General features: G+C 42.8%; 1 protein-coding gene across 3 annotated transcripts in view; it reads left to right on the forward strand.

Annotated features, from left to right (window-relative positions):
• Positions 1-20,185, forward strand: part of FAM110B (family with sequence similarity 110 member B) — a 136,281-nt gene that overhangs the window by 86,057 nt on the left and 30,039 nt on the right. The window lies entirely within an intron of this gene.

Raw genomic sequence — 20,185 nt, forward strand, 5'->3', positions numbered from 1 at the left:
CTTTTAGAAGGCATTCGGTGTTCACAGTGGGATTTCCCAAACAGAAAATATACATGACTCATGTAACTCCCATTCTGTATCTACTGAGCCTTGCCCAAAGATTAGAAATAATAATAATGATGATAATGAGAGAAGCAGCGTGGCTCAGTGGAAAGAGCACGGGCTCTGGAGTCAGAGGTCGTGGGTTCAAATCTTGGCTCTGCCAGTTGTCAGCTGTGTGACTTTGGGCAAGTCACTTCTCTGTGCCTCATTTGCCTCATCTGTAAAATGGGGATCAAGACTGAGAGACCATGGGACAACCTGATCACCTTGCAACTTCCCCAGCACTTAGAACAGTGCTTTGCACATAGTAAGCGCTTAATAAATGTCGTTATTATTATTATTATTATTATTATTAATAATAGTGGTACTTAAATGCTTATGTGCCAAGCACTGTAGTAAGTGCTTAACAAATTGCATTATTATAATCAGGTTAGAGAAACAGCATGGTCTAGTGGAAAGAGCGCAGGCCTGGGTGTCAAGAAGACCTGGGTTCTAATACTTACTCCGCCACTTGTCTATTCTGTGACCTTGGGCAAGTCACTTAACTCCTTGGTGCTTCAGTTACCTCATTTGTAAAATGGGGAATAAGACCGTGAGCCCTATGTGGGACAGGGACTGTGTCCAACCCGATTATCTCATATCTATCCCAGCACTTAGTACAGTGCGTGGCATACAGTAAATGCTTTAACAAATACCCCTCCATCCCCCAAAGTAAAAAAAAAAAAAAGTCTCTTGTCCCACATGCAGCTCAGTCTAGGAGGGAGGAAGGGCAGGTATTGGATCCCCATTTTACAGATGAGGAAACTGAAGCATAGAGAAGTGAAGTGACTTGTACAAGGTCACACTGCCAAGAAGTGGCGGAGCTGGGTTTAGAGCTCAGATCCTCTGACTCCTAGGCCTGTGACCTTTCTTCTTGGCCCCACTGCTACATCAGGGGTTGGCATAGGGATTGAACAATAGAGTAGGCAACTCACCTGTTGGCAACTGCACAATCCAGCTTGCCACTTGGGCTGCAAATAGTCACAAGAGAGCAGGAGTGAACCAATGAGGAGACAGTGATGGACCCACTCTGTCTCAGCCCCAATGACCTCACAAGCACACGTGCATCCAGGTTATCTGTTGTTTGTACTCTCCCCAGTGCTTAAATTCACTGCTTGGCACAGAGTAAGGACTCAGTAAATATGATTGATTAATGTCCAGCTGACTGCTTATCACGGGATTTGGGGCAAGCCATTGTTAAATGGGCATCAGAACTCTTAGGTAACTGTGGAGCAGGCAGGGATGCCATCATAGCCCTCCAGCCTGCTGCTGCTTAAGTCTTTTATGTGGTATCTCTTCCTCCTCTCTCCATCAGCTAACTCATCAATCAATCAATCAGTCGTATTTATTGAGTGCTTACTGTGTGCAGAGCACTGTACTTAGCGCTTGGGAAGTACAAGTTGGCAACATATAGAGACGGCCCCTACCCAACAGTGGGCTCACAGTCTAGAACTCCTGCATACTAAGAATTTGGCAGGTGGCCCTTTCTAAAACCATTGGAGCAATGCAGCTGTCATTCGTCGATTCCATGGACAGATTTTTTTTTAAGTGGTATTTTAATGCAATAACAAAATTGTATCATCACAGGCTGCCCATAACCATGGTTTTTAGCATCATTATTAGACATACAGGTAAGGATTGAGGTGATCTTGGGAAAAGACACATGGCAAAGGGTTTCAAGGTTCAGAACAGGTCACCAACTTTATGTCCATTTCCTAGTTGTCATTGGCCGTAAATGGTTGAGAATAGAAGTTTTTCCAAACTTCTATTCTGCACACATCTGCCTCCGCTCCTCAACACCGTCCAGTGGTTGTCCTTTCTTCTTTGTATCAGGCTGAAGCTCCTGGTCACCTGGTCATCAGCTCTCTTCCTGCTACTTCTCCACTCTCTTCTCCCACTACACCCCATCTCACACTCGATTCTCCTCAATTCAACCTAGTCAGTGAGCCTTGTTCTCGATTTCCCCGTCACTGATCTGTTTCCCTCACTTATGATCTCCCTCCTGTCTGGCACTCCCTCCCCTTCTACCTCTGTAAGACCATTCCCTCCATCTTTGCAGCAAGCCCTTCTAAAGTTCCATCTCCTCCAGGACTTCCACAATATAATTTCTCATGTCCCCATCCTAACTCCTCAAAGGGCCACTACAGTACTGCTGTACCAGCTAAGCAGTAGAGTACCCACATTATTCTCCTCCCCCACTAGCAGTAATGAACCTATTATTATTTTGGTACTTGTTAATCAGTTATGTGCCAAGCACTGTGCTAAGCACTGGGGTAGGCACAAGACAATGAGGTCCGACACAGGCCCTGTCCCACATGGGGCACGTCGTTATACCCTTTCTACCGCCTATCTGTTATTTTAGTGTACCTCTTCCCCATTTAAATTATAAGCTCCAGAACCACCAGGATGATGTCTATTGAGGCTGTTGTATTCTCCCAAGCACTTAGTACAGTGTTCTACATCCAGAAGGCACTCAGTAAATGCTATTGATTGAGAAGAGGTTTCCCAGAAAATGCCAATGAAGAACAAGAAGGAAACCTGATATGGTGAACAAAAATGAACGCTTTCTTTGGCTCTGAAGTCATTCAGGCAGAGCTGTGTTAAACATCCCCGAATATTGTCTCTGCAACAGTGAATCAAATAGCTTTGTCTGGATGTACTGATAAATCCTTAATGCATTATCAATTAGGCAGTTCTTTTTTCCCCGACATCAGCATTTTACATTTGATCAGATTACTGTCTCGGCTGATGCAACCTTCTTTGAAAAGATCTTAAAGGTGACGTGCAACTACAGCATTTTCGTGTGCTGCAACTTGGGATGATTTGCTGAGTACACCACATAGGTTAATAGTTATTCAGGACACTTTACATTACATCTTTTTCGTTATTTTTTTTTTAGTTGAAGGGCACACCCCTTAGTGATTAAATACTCTTTCTCTGTGTAATGTTTTGGAATATTCCTGGTGGCAGAACTCATCCCAGTCTGAGCCAGCAGATGGGTCCCTCGATTCCACCGAAAAAAAGCAGAAACAAGTTTCCTGTGATACGCTTATTGAATTAGCGGCGAGAGACCTCAGCTTCGAAGTCCAGGGGACCTGGCAGGACAACCTGTCTGCTAATTCTGTTGGATTGTACTCTCCCAAGCACTGAGAACAATACTGTGCAGAAAGTGAGCACTCAGTAAATACCATTGATAAATTGACAGCCTCTTTCTGTTTCACTGTCGAGTTCCTCCTCTAGGGTTGGATCAGAGGTGTATCAATTAATCAATCATATTTACTGAGAGCTTACTGTATGCAGAGCACTGTACTGTTATCGTAATTATAATATTTAGTAAGCAGTGTGTGCCAAACCCTATATGAAGCACTGGGATACAAGATAATCAGATTGGACACAATCCCTGTCCCTCATGGGCCCACAGTCGTAAGTGGGAGGGAGTAGGGTTTAATGCCCGTTTTACTGATGTGGAAACTGAGGCATAGAGAAGTTAGGTGATTGGCTTAAGGTCATACAGGCAAGTGGCAGGCCCAGGATTAGAACCCAGCTTCTCTGCACCTGTGCACTCGGGCCATGCTGCTTCCCCAAACACTTTGGAAGAGTTCAGTGCAACAGAATTCACTCATTCATTCGGTCATATTTATTGAGCGCTTTCTGTGTGCATAGCAATGTACTAAGCGCTTGGAAAGTACAATTTGGCAACAGAGAGAGACAGTCCCTACCCAAAAATGGGCTCACAGTCAAGAAGGGGTAGACGGACAACAAAACGATAACATTAGTAACATCAAAATAGATAAATGGAATTATAGATATGTACACATCATTAATAAAATAAATAGAAAAGCAAATAGGTACAAATATACGCAAGTGCTATGGGGTGGAGAAGGGGGTAGAGCAGAGGGAGAGAGTAGGGTCGATGGGGAGGGGAGGAGGAGCAGAGGAAAAGGGGCTCAGTCTGGGAAGGCCTCTTGGAGGAGGTGAGCTCGCAGAGGAGCAGCGTGCCTCAGTGGAAAGAGCCCGGGCTTTGAAGTCAGACGTCATGGGTTCAAATCCCAGCTCCGCCACTTGTCAGCTGTGTGACTTGGGGCAAGTCACTTAACTTCTCTGTTCCTCAGTTACCTCATGTGTAAAATGGGGATTAAGTCTGGGAGCCCCACATGGGACAACTTGATTACCTTGTATCTACCCCAGCGCTTAGAACAGTGCTTTGCACATAGTAAAAGCTTAATAAATGCCGTCATCATTATTATTATTAGGTCTTTGAAGGGGGAAAGAGAGCTAGTTTGGCGGATGTGAGGAGGAAGGGCATTCCAAGCCAGAGGTAGGACGTGGGCCAGGGGTCGACGGCGGGACAGGCGAGAACGAGGCCCAGTGAGGAGGTGAGCGGCAGAGGATCAGAGTGTGCGGGCTGGGCTGGGCTCCCACCCCTAGATTGACCTTGCAGGGGTCCGCGTCCTCCCGGAAATCTGCGGTGAGTTTAAAGACCAGAACACGCTGAGCCCACAGGACATCGCGGAGGAGGGAGGCCGCTGCTGTGGCGAGGGCCCCACAGTGCTGAGAATCACCGCCATTGCCGAGTACCACTGAGAGCAGAGTTGGTAGGCATGTTCCCTTATAGTACAGAGGGTGAGACGGACATTAAAATTCATGATGGATCAGTACAGAAGGGAATGAATTTTTAAGCTCCCTGAAGGTGGGGAACATGTCTTCCGTTGCACTCTCCCAGGAACTTATTACAGTGCTTCACACTTAGTAGGTGTTCAGTAAATACCAGTGGTTGTGGAACAGGCTGCAACTCCTCCCTGGTAGGATATTGAGTACCTAGGGAATTGGATTGACTCTTTCAAGACACTCCCGTACTACTCTGAGGAGCACTGAGTTGAGGATTTTCCATGTGCAGACATTAAAACCAGGTAGGGACAGGAAAGCCCTCGGAGGTGGCACCGGTGAAACTCCCCTGTGGAGAACCTGTGGTTCTTCCATTGTTGTCAGGTCCTCCCCTGGTAGGAAGTTATAAAGCTCCTTCTCGCAGGACACCTTGGAACTTTTCCAGTTGTCATACAGATGACTGGAAAGAATTACACCAGAGGAATTTGGGAAGAAATCTTGCAGTGCAATTGAGCTAACCTGTTATGTGAGGTTTGCATTACTTGCCTTTAGGGGTCAACCTTATTAATGTGTCTCAATTGGGGGTGTTCTCGCTCTCTGTCTCTCATTCATTCATTTAATCGTATTTATTGAGCACTTACTGTGTGCAGAACACTGAACTAAGCGCTTGGGAAGTACAAGTCGACAACATATAGAGACAGTCCCTACCCAACAGTGGGCTGAGACATCAGGTTTTCTTTCAGCATTTATTTCTCCTGGACTCTAAGCTAATCTCTTTAACAATTGATAAGGTCAGTTTACGTAAATGTAAGTTGCTTTTGTGCAGGCCGAGTGGATCTCTGGGTACCTGGCAGGAGACAGAAGCAGCCCACTTGATCTTCGCAGGTGTTTGGTGGCCCTGACCCCAGCCCCTGCTGGTTTCCTCAGGGGAGTTTGGGGTTTTGTTCTGTTTCTCTGGGAGTCCAACCTCTTTCCCCAGAGGCGCTCTGTGGATGCAGTCTCGCATTTCTTCCTGACTCCAAACCATCTCTAAATGCTTGTGGCATGACACCTCAATTCCAGCATGTCCAAAACTGAACTCCTCATCTTCCTTCTCACATTCTCTCATCCACCTAACGTTCCCATCCCAATCCACAACACCATCACCTTCCCCATCCTTCAAACCAGTAACTTAGGTGTTATGCTCAACTCCACCCTCCTTCAGTCCCGTATCCAGTCTGTCACCCAGTCCCAGTGGATCATACCCCTCTACAGTCTTTCCCTTCCTTCCATCAAAGCAGCCACCACGCTAGTCCAGGCACTTGGCATACCCTAACTTGACTTCTGCCTCAGCCTCCTCCCTGCTTTCAGTCTCTCACCATTCAGTTCCACACTTCCCTGAACTGACTGAATCGTTTCTCTAAAAATGTTGTTCTGCGTATTTCTTCCCAGTCTTGAAAACCGCCAGTGGCTGCCCGTTTTTGTCTGCGTCAAGCCGAAACTCCTGATCATCGATTTTGCATCACTCAGTTGGTTCTCTCTCACTCCCTCCCTTTCAAATTTCTACTTATGCTGTGAGCCCCATGCGAGACAGGGATTGTGTCTGATCTAATTAAATTGTACCAGCCATTTGGATTCGTACGCTTTATTCACTTCACCTTCAGCCCCACAGCACGTACGTACGTATCCGTAATTTATTTTAATAATAATAATAATAATAATAATGATAGCAAAGCACTGTTCTAAGCGCTGGGGAGGTTACAAGATGATCAGGTTGTCCCACGGGGGGCTCACAGTCTTAATCCCCATTTTATAGATGAGGTAACTGAGGCCCAGAGAATTTGAGTGACTTGCCCAAAGTCACACAGCTGACAATTGGCGGAGCTGGGATTTGAACCCGTGACCTCTGACTCCAAAGCTCTTTCCACTGAGCCACGCTGCTTCTCTTTTAATGACTGGAAGCTCCTTGTGGGCAGGAAATGGGTCTACCAACTCTGTTGGATTGTACTTTCCCAAGCATTTAGTACAGTGCTCTGCACACAGTAAGCACTCAATAAATAGGATTGGTTGAGTCACTTCGGGGCCCAGATGAGCCAGGAAGCATCTTTTATTGAAACTGCTTTGGGGGAAACAGCCGGTTGCTTCTTTTTGTCCTCAATTCAGAAAGCTTCTCCAGGTTTCTGCCCAGGTATGTAGGTGTTGCTGAATTGTACTTTCCAAGCTCTTAGTACAGTACTCTGCACACAGTAAGTGCTCAATAAATACGATTGAATGAATGAATGAAAGTGTCAGGAGAAAGATCCAGTCCTGAGTCCTGCAGGGTACATGGTCAACATTAAAGGAAAAAGACAAGGAGTGTTTACCAAGCCCCAGAGGGAAGGAGAGAACCAGAAAGATTCTAGAAATGATATTGAGGCATAGTATCCGAGTAAAAGGGAAAATTGAGGCATTAGACTTTCCCTTCTATCCCTAGACATTTTGGGGGACCCTCAGCGGGGTGGAGGGAGTGGGACCAGATGGAATAGCACTAAAATAAATGTTGGCTAGTAGGAAGGTTGGTTAGGGATCATAGTAGCCTAGCGGTAAGGACATGGACCTGGGGTCAAACGACCTGGGTTTTAATCTCAGCTCTTCCACTAGAAAGCCACTTAACCTTTCTGTTTCTCAGTTTTCTCATCAGTAAAATAGGGCTTAATTGTCTGTTCTCCCTCCTACTTTAGACTGTGAGCTCCATGTGGAACAGGGATTGTGTCTGACCTGATCATCTTGTATTTAGCCTGTTGCTTAGTATGGTGTGTGGCACAGCGTAAGAGCTGAGCAAATACCATTTTTTATTATTATTGTTATCATTATTATTAATAATAATAAAAGTTTTAATGAAGATGAGGCACCTTTGAGACTGGCTAATGATTGCTTCCAAGTGCACATAAGGAAAAATGCTTACTGCTTTGTAGCTCCAAATGATGATAAACTTGGAAGAGGGAGATTATTACCCATCTGCATTGGGGAAATCCTATATGCGGCCAAAGATTTTCATCAGCAAAACTGAATTGAAAGCTGGCACTGAATTTTACTGCTTGGACACTGCCTAATGAAGACCTGATGGAGAAATAGAAAACCAAATCAAGCTGGGAGATGAATCAAGCAGTCAATGGAAATTGCTAAGATCTTGGAAGACTCTAATAAAAATAGCAGACCCAATCCTGTCTTCAAAGAGCTCACAGTCTAAGGGGGAATCTAGGTGGTATCAAACTCTTGCCAATCCTCCTTAGATTGTAACCACAGTGGAGCAGGAACTGATTATATTCTATGTACAGTGCTTGGCACCTAATAAGTGCTTAACAAGTACCATAATTATTGTCATCATTATCACCATAGTCATCATCATCTTTATTATTAAGTGAAGATATTCAGATTTCTTTGTGATATTTTTGAGTTCTTGTGACTTTCATATCCTACAATGTAGGAAGCATGAGATTTATTTTTTTTAAATCTTTTTTAAGTGTTCCTGGTTGTTAAATATGGCATAATTTTACCAAAAATGCAAGGTCAGTTTCCCTGATTAATTTGATGACTGCGCAGTTGTTTCATTAAACCAAAATCAGCATTGTCCCTAATTCACCCCCGTTGTCCAGTAATCCAGGGCATTAAGGAAAACTCATACTGTAGCAGTCACCTGCTCCATTCTCGTGCAGCTATGCATAATCATTTTGTACAGCATCAGCCCTGTAACCAGACGGAGCTCAGATTGTCAGAAGAAGGTGCCGTAATTCTCTGCCCGTATTCTAGCCGTGAAAGCATATGGCAGCACTGAACATATTTTTGTTAATGCATTAGCAGCGTGGTCTATCAATCAATCAATCAATCAATCGTATTTATTGAGCGCTTACTGTGTGCAGAGCACTGTACTAAGCGCGTGGGAAGTACAAGTTGGCAACATATAGAGACAGTCCCTACCCAACAGTGGGCTCATAGTCTAAAAGGGGGAGACAGAGAACAAAACCAAACATACTAACAAAATAAAATAGAATAGATATGTACAATTAAAATAAATAGAGTAATAAATATGTACAAACATATATACATATATACAGGTCTAGTGGAAAAGAGCATGGGTCTGGGTTTCAGGAGAAGTGTGTCCTACTCCTGACTCTGCCACTTAACTGGCCCGCTGTGTCACCTTGGGCAGCTCACTTAACTTTTCTGTGCCTGTTTCCTCTAGAGCACAGGCCTCAGAGTCAGAAGGTCATGAGTTTTAATCCCGACTCCGCTACTTGTCTGCAGTGTGACCTTGGGCAAGTCACTTCACTTCTCTGGCCCTCAGTTTCCTCATCTGTAAAATGGGGATTAAGGCTGTAAGACCCGCATGGGACGGGGACTGTGTCCAACCCAATTTGCTTGTATCCACCCCAGCACTTAGTACAGTGCCCAGAACATAGTAAGTGCTTAACACATGCCATTATTATTATATCTCTTCATTCCTCCCCCCCACCTTAGGCTGTGAATGAGTGTGGGACGGGGAATGTGTTGAATATGATTATTCTATTTCTACCCCAGGGCTTAGCACAGTGCATAACACTTAATAGCGCTTATTGAAAGCCACCATCATCAACTAGGTTACAGAAGTGAAATGCATTTCTAGGCAGGTTATTGTCTTTTCAAACTTCAATTTCCATTTAATGCAGATTTTAAGCACGCTTATTACCGTTCGATGCTGGTTTTCTTCCCTTTTTCTCCGGAGAGACTTAAATAGCTTGTGGGCAAGCGATGATTTGTGGCCATGGAGAGTTTTATGGGATAGTGGGACTACACCAAATGGACATTTTTCTATCAATTTCTAAACTTTAGAAAGGTTTACAGCCCTTTATTGATTGAGGGCAATAGAAGTTTTATGGAGGTGGCTAAGGAACTGAACAAGAAGCCCAAATTGCACCATCATCTTTGATTCAGTGGTGCCCTTGAATGAAGAAAGAAGGGTGAAGAAGCGTCAGGTACCCATGAAAGCAAGGTGAAATGATATTTTCTCAAGAGCCATCAAGTACATTTTCCTTCTATTCCCCACTGGCTTCTCAAACAGAATTTCTGAGGTGATGAAAATACACATCAAGGTTTTTGCTTAATTTTCCCCCCCTGTAAATGTGTGACATTTTTCTTTGTTGAAGTGGCTTTATAACCTCATGAACATGAATATTGCTTTGGGTAAGAGGAGAGTGTTTGCCCTGAATGATCCTTGGGAGTTGTGGGGGGAAAAAAATCTACCATAAAACTTTCAAGTTTTAAAGGGTGGCAATCAAATTGGTTAACTAATGAGGAGGGACAAGGAGAGGCTGAACTAAAAACGGCTGCAGCCAACTAGCTTTACTTTTGGTCAGAAAAGGTCTGTTTTCTGATAAGGTCTACCAGGTGAAATAAGTCCTCTTCTGCCTAGAGTAATAATAATAATAATGGTATTTGTTGAGCGCTTACCATGTGCAAAGCACTGTTCTAAGCTCTGGGGGGATACAAGGTGATCAGGTTGTCCCATGTGGGGCTCACAGTCTTAATCCCCATTTTACAGATGATGTAACTGAGACCCAGAGAAGTTAAGTGACTTGCCCAAAGCCACACAGATGACAAGTGGCGGAGCCGGGATTAGAACCCATGACTTCTGACTCCCAAGCCCGTGCTCTTTCCACTGAGCCACGCTGCTTCTCTAGAGTAATTGCTTAATAAATACCATCGATTGATGTCTCCTCCTGTTCTTGAGACAGCTCCTCTAGAGTGCAGAGCCATTACAGGGGAGTCCTCGCAGTTACAACTCAGTTGAAAACTACATTTTTCCCCCCCAGTGGTATTTATTCAGCACTTACTTTGTACCAGGTGCTCTACTAAATGCCAGGGTCGAAACAAACTAATTAGGTCGGTCACAGTCCTTGTCCTATGTGGGGCCCATAGTCGTAATTCCCATCTTACAAGTAAGTAACTGAGGCACAGAGAAGTTAAATGACTATGCTCCTTCCACCAGGCCACACTGCTTCTCATCTTGAGTCAAAATATTGTAAATAAGAACTAATTTCCCTTGGGAACAGTGTTATAGCTGGGGGATTGGATCCTGAACCTAGGCTGATGCCTAATTTCTACCCAAATTATCCAGAATTGTGCACTGTCAGTTATAGATGTGTAACTGTTTACACTAAATCAGAAAGGTTTCACTCCAGGGTAGTTGACTTTTACTTCTGTAGAGGTGAAATGGATGTGTTGGTTTCCCTGGTTTCTCCTACCAATCCCAGTTTATTTGGCTCATTTCCCCTCCAACCCATTTTTTTTATGTTATTACATGCTTAATATGTGCCAGGCACTGTACTAAGCACTGGGGAGATACAGACTAATCAGGTTGAACGAAGTCCATGTCCCACAAGGGACTCACAGTCTTAATCTCCATTTTACAATGATCTAACTGAGGCACAGAGAAATTAAGTGATTCTCTCAAGGTCAGATAACAGACAAGTAGCAAATTGGGATTAAAACCCAGATCCTTTTTGAATCCCAGGCCCATGCTCTATTCACTAGGCCACCCTGCTCCCATTTGCCTGTCTACTCCTCTCCCTCCCAACCCAAAGCTAGTGCCATAAAAGTAAAGTCAAAATTGTTGTCCTATATATGAAACTGTAAATTTTGAAATGTTCTAAGTGACATTCATCTCAACTTCAGATGTCTAAAGTTTAGGACTGTCTTTAATTGGCAATAACAAATATGTTATTTCCTATGACTTCATTTCTTTTTTTTTTAACTGCAGGACCCAACACTGTACCTGAATCCTGTCCTCAAATTAACTGATAGTGAGTGATAGCTAAAAACATGAGTAAGAGCAAAAGAATCCCAATTAACTAAATTTGTGACAAGAAAGCTAATGTTCTCCTAATGATTGTGGTATTTGTTAAGTGAATCCTGTGTGTCAAGTACTGAATTAGGCACTGGGGTAGATTCAAGACAGGTCAGACATATTTCCATTTTGTATAACTTTGAGCAGTATTTTGTTATGGAGATTGCTGTTTTGGTGGAAATTAGACATCAGTCAGTTCTCCAATACACAAAGGTTGGTTTCTTGCAGAATCCTTTGTTATGGAAAATATACAGTAGGCTGCTCATCTCATGCCTGATTCAGACCACCTTTTTTTTTTCTTTTTACAGTCATGCTGCATCCAGATAGGCATGTGCTGTGGCACAAATGTTTCCTATTTCTTCCATGTGAATGTGTTGTGAGAACACACACTGTGGAAGTACTATCTTTATTTTGTGCAGACCATGTCAGTGCTTCTAACTTCCGATTAGGGGGAGTCCTCTCCCAAGCACTTAGTACAGTGCTCTGCATAGAGTAAGCGCTCAAAAAATATGATTGGATACAGTAAATGTTTGAAGGACCTTAGGACAAGGAACAGATGTGAATACAAGAAAATCATAGATGACCGTAAAGCATCCTTTAAAAATAAAATGTATTTTCCTGGATTGTCTGGAAAGAGCTTTTGCTATTTCATCAAAATGAATTAACAATCGATCCAAGGAGAGTTTATAAGGTTTCTTTAGATATTAAGTTATTTTTGGCTATTGCTTTACACTATCAAATGCCGACCCCAGTGTTCAGTGAAGAGCAGGTGCTCATTAAATACTGTTAATGATTAGTCTAGTCTCCTTACATCTGTGGTTTGGGGTTGGGCATACCCCCTCCGGCCAGATTTTAATGTGGATTACATAAGTAATTTTTCTGATTTATCTTCTGAGTAACAGAGCCCCAGTTGGCCTCTTTTAATAAAAAAAAAAACCCTACTTATTTATCATCATACTTTCTAAAGTGTTCCTTTGAGGGCCGTAGGGTTTTATTTTGTCACATGAGAAGATTAACTTACATTTTTCTCTCACAAATCCAATTACTCTGTGATAACCGATTGAAATCAAATTATTTGTTTCCCGATCTATCTGTCACGTTGGACTGGATCCTGCTGGTGAGCCAGGAGAACATTGCTCACTTTTTAAAGACACATTCATTCTTATGTCGTATGAAAACCATTTAGCCAATCACCTCTCCTGGCCCACTATTAATTGGTCTGAGAGGAGGCAAAATGGGAGGCTGTTTAACCCTCTGTCTTGGCACGGGAAAGAAGTTCCACACCGAGAGGCAAATTGACTCTGGCTTTGAAAAAAAATGGGTGGAGGCGTTTCATTTCTCTCCTCCTCCATAATAATGTATTAGGCCAGACGAAGTGCGGAACTAATTTATCTCATCCCTGCCATTTTGAGGAAGTCTGTCCGAGGCTGCCCAAATCTCAGATGCTTCTCCAGAGCGGGCTGTGGTGCCATCATGCACTCCAGAGCCTTTGCTTCTCCCGACTCAATTCCCTCCGAACCTGAGTGTTTCTTAGGAAGAGTAACATGGCATAGTGGATAGAGCTTGGGCCTGGGAATCAGATGGTCATGAATTCTAATCCCAGCTCTTCCACTTGTCTGCTCTGTGCTGTTGGGCAAATCTCTTTACTTCTTTGTGACTCAGTTATCACATAATAATAATAATAAAGGTATTTGTTAAGCGCTTAATGTATGTCAGGCACTGTACTAAGCACTGGGGTGGATACAAGCTGAGTTGGACACAGCCCCTGTCCCACAGGGTGTTACAGTTTCAATCCCCATTTTACAGATGCGGTAACTGAGGCACAGAGAAGTTGTGACTTGCCCAAGGTCACACAGTAGGTAAGCAGCGTGGCTCAGTGGAAAGAGCACGGGCTTTGGAGTCAGAGGTCATGGATTCGAACCCTGGCTCTGCCAATTGTCAGCTGTGTGACTTTGGGCAAGTCACTTCACTTCTCTGGGCCTCAGTTACCTCATCTGTAAAATGGGTATTAAGACTGTGAGCCCCCCGTGCGATAACCTGATCACCTTGTAACCTCCCCAGTGCTTAGAACAGTGCTTTGCACATAGTAAGCACTTAATAAATATTATTATTATTATTATTATTATTATTATTATTAACAGAGCCGGAATTAGAACCCATGATTCCCAGGCCCGTGCTGTATCTGTAAAAAGGGGATTGAGACTGTGAGCCCTGCATGGGACAAGAACTGTGTCCAACCCAATTAGCTTGTATCCGCCCCAGTGCTTAGTACAGTGCCTGGCACACAGTAAGTACTTAACAAATACCATAATTATTATTACTATTATTATTATTATTCCAAGCCACAGGATTTAGCAGTCAGAGTGGCAGCATTTGGAGGTTGGATGCTGAAAATAAAGGCACTCACTATAGAGTTGTCTGGGCCCTATCTATGTAAGCTCATTGTGGGCAGGGAATGTGTCTGTTACATTAGACCCTCCCAAGCGCTTAGTACAGTGCTTTGCACTCTGTAAGTGCTCAGTAAATACCATTGACTGACTGAGCAGATGGGGAAAAGACCAGCTTAAAAAGCACTGGCCAGTGTCAAATCATTTGACTGGACACCCTGTTTCCTGTCCCTTCCTATTAAGGGGTATTCATTGCCTTTCATACAATATCCATTGTATAATAAAGGTATCAAATATGTAGCCTATATATCTGTTATTTACGTATTTCTGTTAATGTCTGTCTCCCCCTCTAGACTGGAAGCTTGTTGTGGGCAGGGAATGTGTCTATTATACTGTTGGATTGTACTTTCCCAAGCACTTAGTACGGTGCTCTGCACACAGTAAGTGCTCAATAAATATGATTGAATGAAAATGTGTATGATATATATTTATCAAACACAGTGACCAGGAGACGATAATTAAGTCCTCCTATTGTCTTTATTGCTTGCTAGATTAGAAGATTCCTGAGAGAGCAGGGATCATGTCTGCTGGTTCTGTTGTACTCCCCCAAGTGCAAAGTACAGCGTTTTGCATACGATGCCCCATATATTACATGATCATCATCATCAATCATATTTATTGAGCGCTTACTATGTGCAGAGCACTGTACTAAGCGCTTGGGAAGTACAAATTGGCAACATATAGAGACAGTCCCTACCCAACAGTGGGCTCACAGTCTAAAAGACTAAATCATGTCTAAAAGACATGATTGATATGTTCCCCTCTTCCTGGAAAGATGAAAGTTATTTTGCATTTCTCTCTTCCAGTGATGTCCTTACTGTAGAAATTGTTGGACTTTGTACATGATTCAAGCTATTGCACGCTCACTAAAGCTGATAATAATTTGTGTAAATGAGGGAGTATTTTATGGGATGAATTGAGACAATCTCATTTCAATCTGATTTCATTTTTTCTTTGAGGTGAAATAACTGTCCGTCTGTCTGCCTAATAACAAGCATCATCCAAATCGATAACAACCATACAGATTAAAGACAAAAACTAAATTTGGCTGGTTTTGCAAATTTCCTGGTCACTGGCTGGAGGAAAAATGTGAAAGGATCTCACTTTGTTAATGCAAGCTGTTACCATGGAAACCCCCCCCCCCCACTAGTTTAAAATATTTCAAGCTAGCTTAAAGAACATTAGCTCTAATGCTTTCTTTGTATTAAGTGTAAAGATCCAGTATCCAAGTAACTGACAATTTTTTGGTAAAATTTGAAAAAAAAGACACGTGTCCTAAAGACAAGTTACTTGGTAATATTATCTCCATCCCACCAACGAAGGGAGATCAGATTTCAGAATTTCGTTTTTAGTAAAATACAGACCATCTGTGGACCTTATGTGTCTCTTAAGCCTTGCCTCTCATAGGTTGCATTTCATTGGCCATCCTCATCTGCTTTTACATTTGAATATCTCCTATGAAGGAAAATGGTGGCAGTTTTTCAAAGACCCCAAGTTCTAGGACTTCATGTGTTTTACAAATAAAGAGAATCAGTCAGTGGTATTTATTGAATGGCTGCTGCCTGCAGAGCACTGTATTAAACGACAGAGTTGTAGAGATTTGTCGAGCTCACGAGATGCGTAGTTTGTGTCTGTTGTGAAGAATCTGAACAAAGCTGCTGTCAACAGTTGATCTTACCCAAAATGGAGAATGAGGAGGCCTTCCCAGACTGAGCCCCCTCCCCACCGCATTACCTCCTTCCCCTCCCCACAGCACCTGTATATATGTATATATGTTTGTACATATTTATTACTTTAAATATTTATTTTGCTTGTACATATTTATTCTATTTATTTTATTTTGTTAATATGTTTTGTTGTCTGTCTCCCTCTTCTAGACTGTGAGCCCACTGTTGTGTAGGGACCGTCTCTATATGTTGCCAACTTGTACTTCCCAAGCACTTAGTACCGTGCTTTGCACACAGTAAGCGCTCAATAAATACGATTGAGTGAATGAATGAATTAGTAATATGCATTACATCAAAATTGTCAGGTACGCACCTTTATATTGTCCTCCCTTAATGGAATATGCTGAAAGTCAGAATTACTGTATAAAGGGATAGATGGAAATTTGCGTGTGGAAGTTGGAGTCAAATAACTTACTAACCTTTAAAGGAACTCAGGGTACAGTGATACATAAACAGGAAGGATATGGAGACTGCCCTCTGAGTCCATGCCAGTGGAAATATTGGGGTTTATCAGAAGCCCCAGGAAGTCAGTCGAATTGGACACAGTCCCTGTCCCTCATGGGACTCACAGTCTCAATCCCCATTTTGCAGATGAGGTAACTGAGGCACAGAGAAGTGAAATGACTTGCCCAAGGTCACACAGCAGACAAGTGGTGGTAATGGGTTCTAATCCCAGCTCCTCCTGACTCTCAGGACTGTGCTGTATCCACTACACAAATTCCGCTTCTCGAGAAGTACCACTCTATATTGTTCTCCCAAGTGCTTAGTACACTCTGCCCAGATTAAGCTCTCAACAAGTGCTGTTGATTGTTCAGTGGGTCCTGCTCAGAGGGCTTGGAGTCTTATACTCCAACTTATATATGTTATATGTTATATATGTTACATATATGTATATATGTTATATATACTTATATATGTTGCTAACTTGTACTTCCCAAGCGCTTAGTACAGTGTTCTGCACAAAGTGAGCGCTCAATAAATATGATTGATTGATTATACTCCTCCCTCAAAGAGTGCCACCAGTCCTAACAGTGCAGAAGGCCGCTCTTCACAGGAGCAGGGTGCGGGTGATAGATTTTAATTAAATGTAGAACACTGGCACGATCGTCCCTCTGTTTAGTAATGACGGAGACTCCCATTGTAACTGTGACTGAGCCTCGCTCGAATCATGAAGGCTTTGAGACCAAGAGCCTGGACGGAGGAGTTGATTTCAATGCCAGTGGTTTGCATAGAGCCCTTCATGCTCTCTCATCTCTGTTAGGACAGCAACAATTTGTTTACTGTTTCCTGCTGATCGGTTTCTGGTTGGATGCGGCAGTGGATCACGCTAATAGTCTGGACAGTTTTCCCAAGGAGCACTTGTTGGAAGATGGACATTGTCTCTTTAGTGTTTAATTATTGCTGCTTTTGTGTTGGTTTTACCCCCATAGACTTCACTAAGTACCTGAAAAAAGAGAAGCAGCCTGGCCTAGTGGATAGCATATGATCCTGGGAGTCAGAAGGACCTGGGTTCTGATCCTGGCCTTGCCACTTGTTTGCTGTGTGACCTTGGGCCAGTCATTTCACTTCTGTGTGCCTGAGTCACCTCACTTGTAAGATGGGGATTAAGACTGTGAACACCATGTGGGACATGGACTGTGTCAAACCTGATTACTTTGTCTCTACCCCAGCACTTAGAACAGTCCCTGACACATAATAAGTGCTTAATAAATACCATAAAAAAGGTACCAAGTTCAAGGTTATGCAAACCATTGGTGCTCAGTAGATTTTTCTAAGGAGGATCAAGAGACCTGGATGGCAGATTCTCATCCCCAGCAGGCTCAAACAAGTGTTTCCTTGCCCTACTCTGTTGAGTCGGTGCAGAAAGCACTAGTTGCCGAGCTTTTCATCTGCTTTTCATTAAGGTTACTGACCTTTGGCCCTTTTAAGGAACACTCTGGGTCCATTCGTTAGGTTTGAATTTTGTTCTCAAATGACCAAGGCGGTTTCCTTTTTTTATAGACCTGGGAGTATAACCCTAGCCCTAACCAATTTTCATTTATGCTGGTTAAGACTCTGCTTCAGAAAATGTCAGCAGTATTTCACTCCATTTTTTGTGAAAATAGGCTATGAAGAGTGCCTGTGGAGACTTTAAGTTAGGGAGAGACAAATGTCTGTCTGGAGGTGGTCCAGGTGGTGTCCTTTCTGGAAGCCGAAAGAAACCACGGGCTCTGATTTTCCAGGACCTAGGGCCTCTCCAAATCCCAAATGAGGAGCCGGGGGAGGTGTGTCAGTTATGAGAGGTGGTGGTAATACTAGAGTTAGCTCATTTTGTCTGACTTCTATTCTAATTAGACTGGAGTCTTTCCAGGTGTCTTAAATGTCCTTTAGAATACTTTCAGAAATCCCAAGTTTAAGTTAACCATCAGCCAATTCATATTTTCTGTTTTAGCTAAATAATCAGCAACGGGTGCTATCACCCTAGAAGGCTTTTTCTACTCATTCGTTGGGGAAATTGAATTTATTCATCTAAGTCACAGCTTTAAGCTCATGACTTAAGTTCCTGTATATATGTATATATGTTTGTACATATTTATTACTCTATTTATTTTACTTGTACATATCTATTCTATTTATTTTATTTTGTTAATATGTTTGGTTTTGTTCTCTGTCTCCCCCTTCTAGACTGTGAGCCCACTGGTGGGAAGGGACTGTCTCTATATGTTGCCAACTTGTACTTCCCAAGCGCTTAGTACAGTGCTCTGCACACAGTAAGCGCTCAATAAATACGATTGATTGATTGACTACTGTTCGAAGCAAGGAGGAGCTTGTAGTATTTGGCTGATCACAAGCCAAACAGCACTTATTGTAAATATGTATGTGAATTTAATATTTCTTAGCCTTTTCATGATTCCATTCCTTTCTCTCTTTTTTTATGATATTTGTTAAGCGCTTACTGTGTGCCAGGCTCTGTACTAAGTGCTGGGGTAGATATAAGATAATCTGGTTGGATTCAGTCCTGCACTATATGGGGCTCACGGTCTTAATCCCATTTTACAGTTGAGGTAACTGAGGCACGAGAAATGAAGTGACTTGCCCAAGTTCACACGATGGACAAGTGGCGGAGCCGGGATTATTCACTCATTCATTCATTGTCGTATTTATTGAGTGCTTACAGTGTGCAGAGCACTGTACTAAGCGCTTGGGAGAATACAGTACAGCAATAAACAGTTTCATTCCCTGCCAACAGCAAGTTTACAGTCTAGAAGACGAGCTAGAACCCATGTCCTTCTTACGGAGAAGCAGCGTGGCTCAGTGGAAAGAGCACGGGCTTTGGAGTCAGAGGTCATGGGTTTGAATCCCGACTCTGCCACATGTCTGCTGTGTGATCTTGGGCAAGTCACTTAACTTCTCTGGGCCTCAGTTCCCTCATCTGTAAAATGGGGATTAAGACTGTGAGCCCCACGTGGGACAACCTGATCACCCTGTATCCTCCCCAGTGCTTAGAACAGTGCTTTGCACATAGTAAGCGCTTAACAAATGCCAATTATTATTATTATTATTAGTAGTAGTAGTAGTAGTATTAGTATTATTAGTATTATTATTATTACTCTCAGGCCCGTGTTCTACCCCCGGGGCATGCTGCTTCTCTAGATTGATGTTGCCTTCTCCAGTTTAATGGAGTTCACATAGTACAGTGGAACAGATCGCAATGAGCCATTACTTTAAATCTATTCACTAATGAAAATGTTTCAGCTATACCCTATGTAATTCTAAATATGCTTCAGGAGAAGTTGTCATGAATACATTTAAGTGAGATCTTGAACATTTATGAATAAATTGTGTCAGGCTCCTACCTCTGATTGTTCCTACGGTTGGATATGCCATTCATAATAAGTGAAATGCCTTGCATCTCATTCAAGGAATCAATTAATTGGCCCTAAATCTGTGGCCAGCGGTTGTTATCCCTAGATGGCAGTGCAGTGGCAAAATGTCCATTTTAACCTTTTCATCAAATAGTGTTTTGCTAATCCAAGGATAGTTTTCTGTTTTCTTTGTAAATATTAAGGGAAAAAAGGCGACCATTATGGAACTGAAGTGCAGCATTGACTTTATAGGGTAGCAGAAATTAAAGCAGCTTACTTAAGATGTCTTCCTCCCAAAAACCAACATGTTTAGCGTGTTTGGAGAATGGAGTGCAATGTGATTTTATTCAAAGATGTAACCCAATCTTGATCCGTCAGCCCAATCTAGAACTTTTGCTACTTGTTTTTACTTCATCGGCTGACGACTCCGTTTTCCTCCAAATAATATTATGATAATGATGTGTTTTTACTGTGGGCGAAAAGTAGTTGTGTTGCATCTGGCCAGTTCTGCTTGCATGAATTCATTCTAAATTGTCATGGCAACAAGGTGAAAAACCTTTACCAATTTCCCACTGTGCAGTAGTGTTTCTACATTGCCGTGTTCTGCCCATGCTTTGTCAATCTAAGAAATCAGCCCTC

The sequence above is a fragment of the Tachyglossus aculeatus genome, chromosome 25 (assembly GCF_015852505.1).
Source record: "Tachyglossus aculeatus isolate mTacAcu1 chromosome 25, mTacAcu1.pri, whole genome shotgun sequence".
NCBI classification, from domain to species: domain Eukaryota; kingdom Metazoa; phylum Chordata; class Mammalia; order Monotremata; family Tachyglossidae; genus Tachyglossus; species Tachyglossus aculeatus.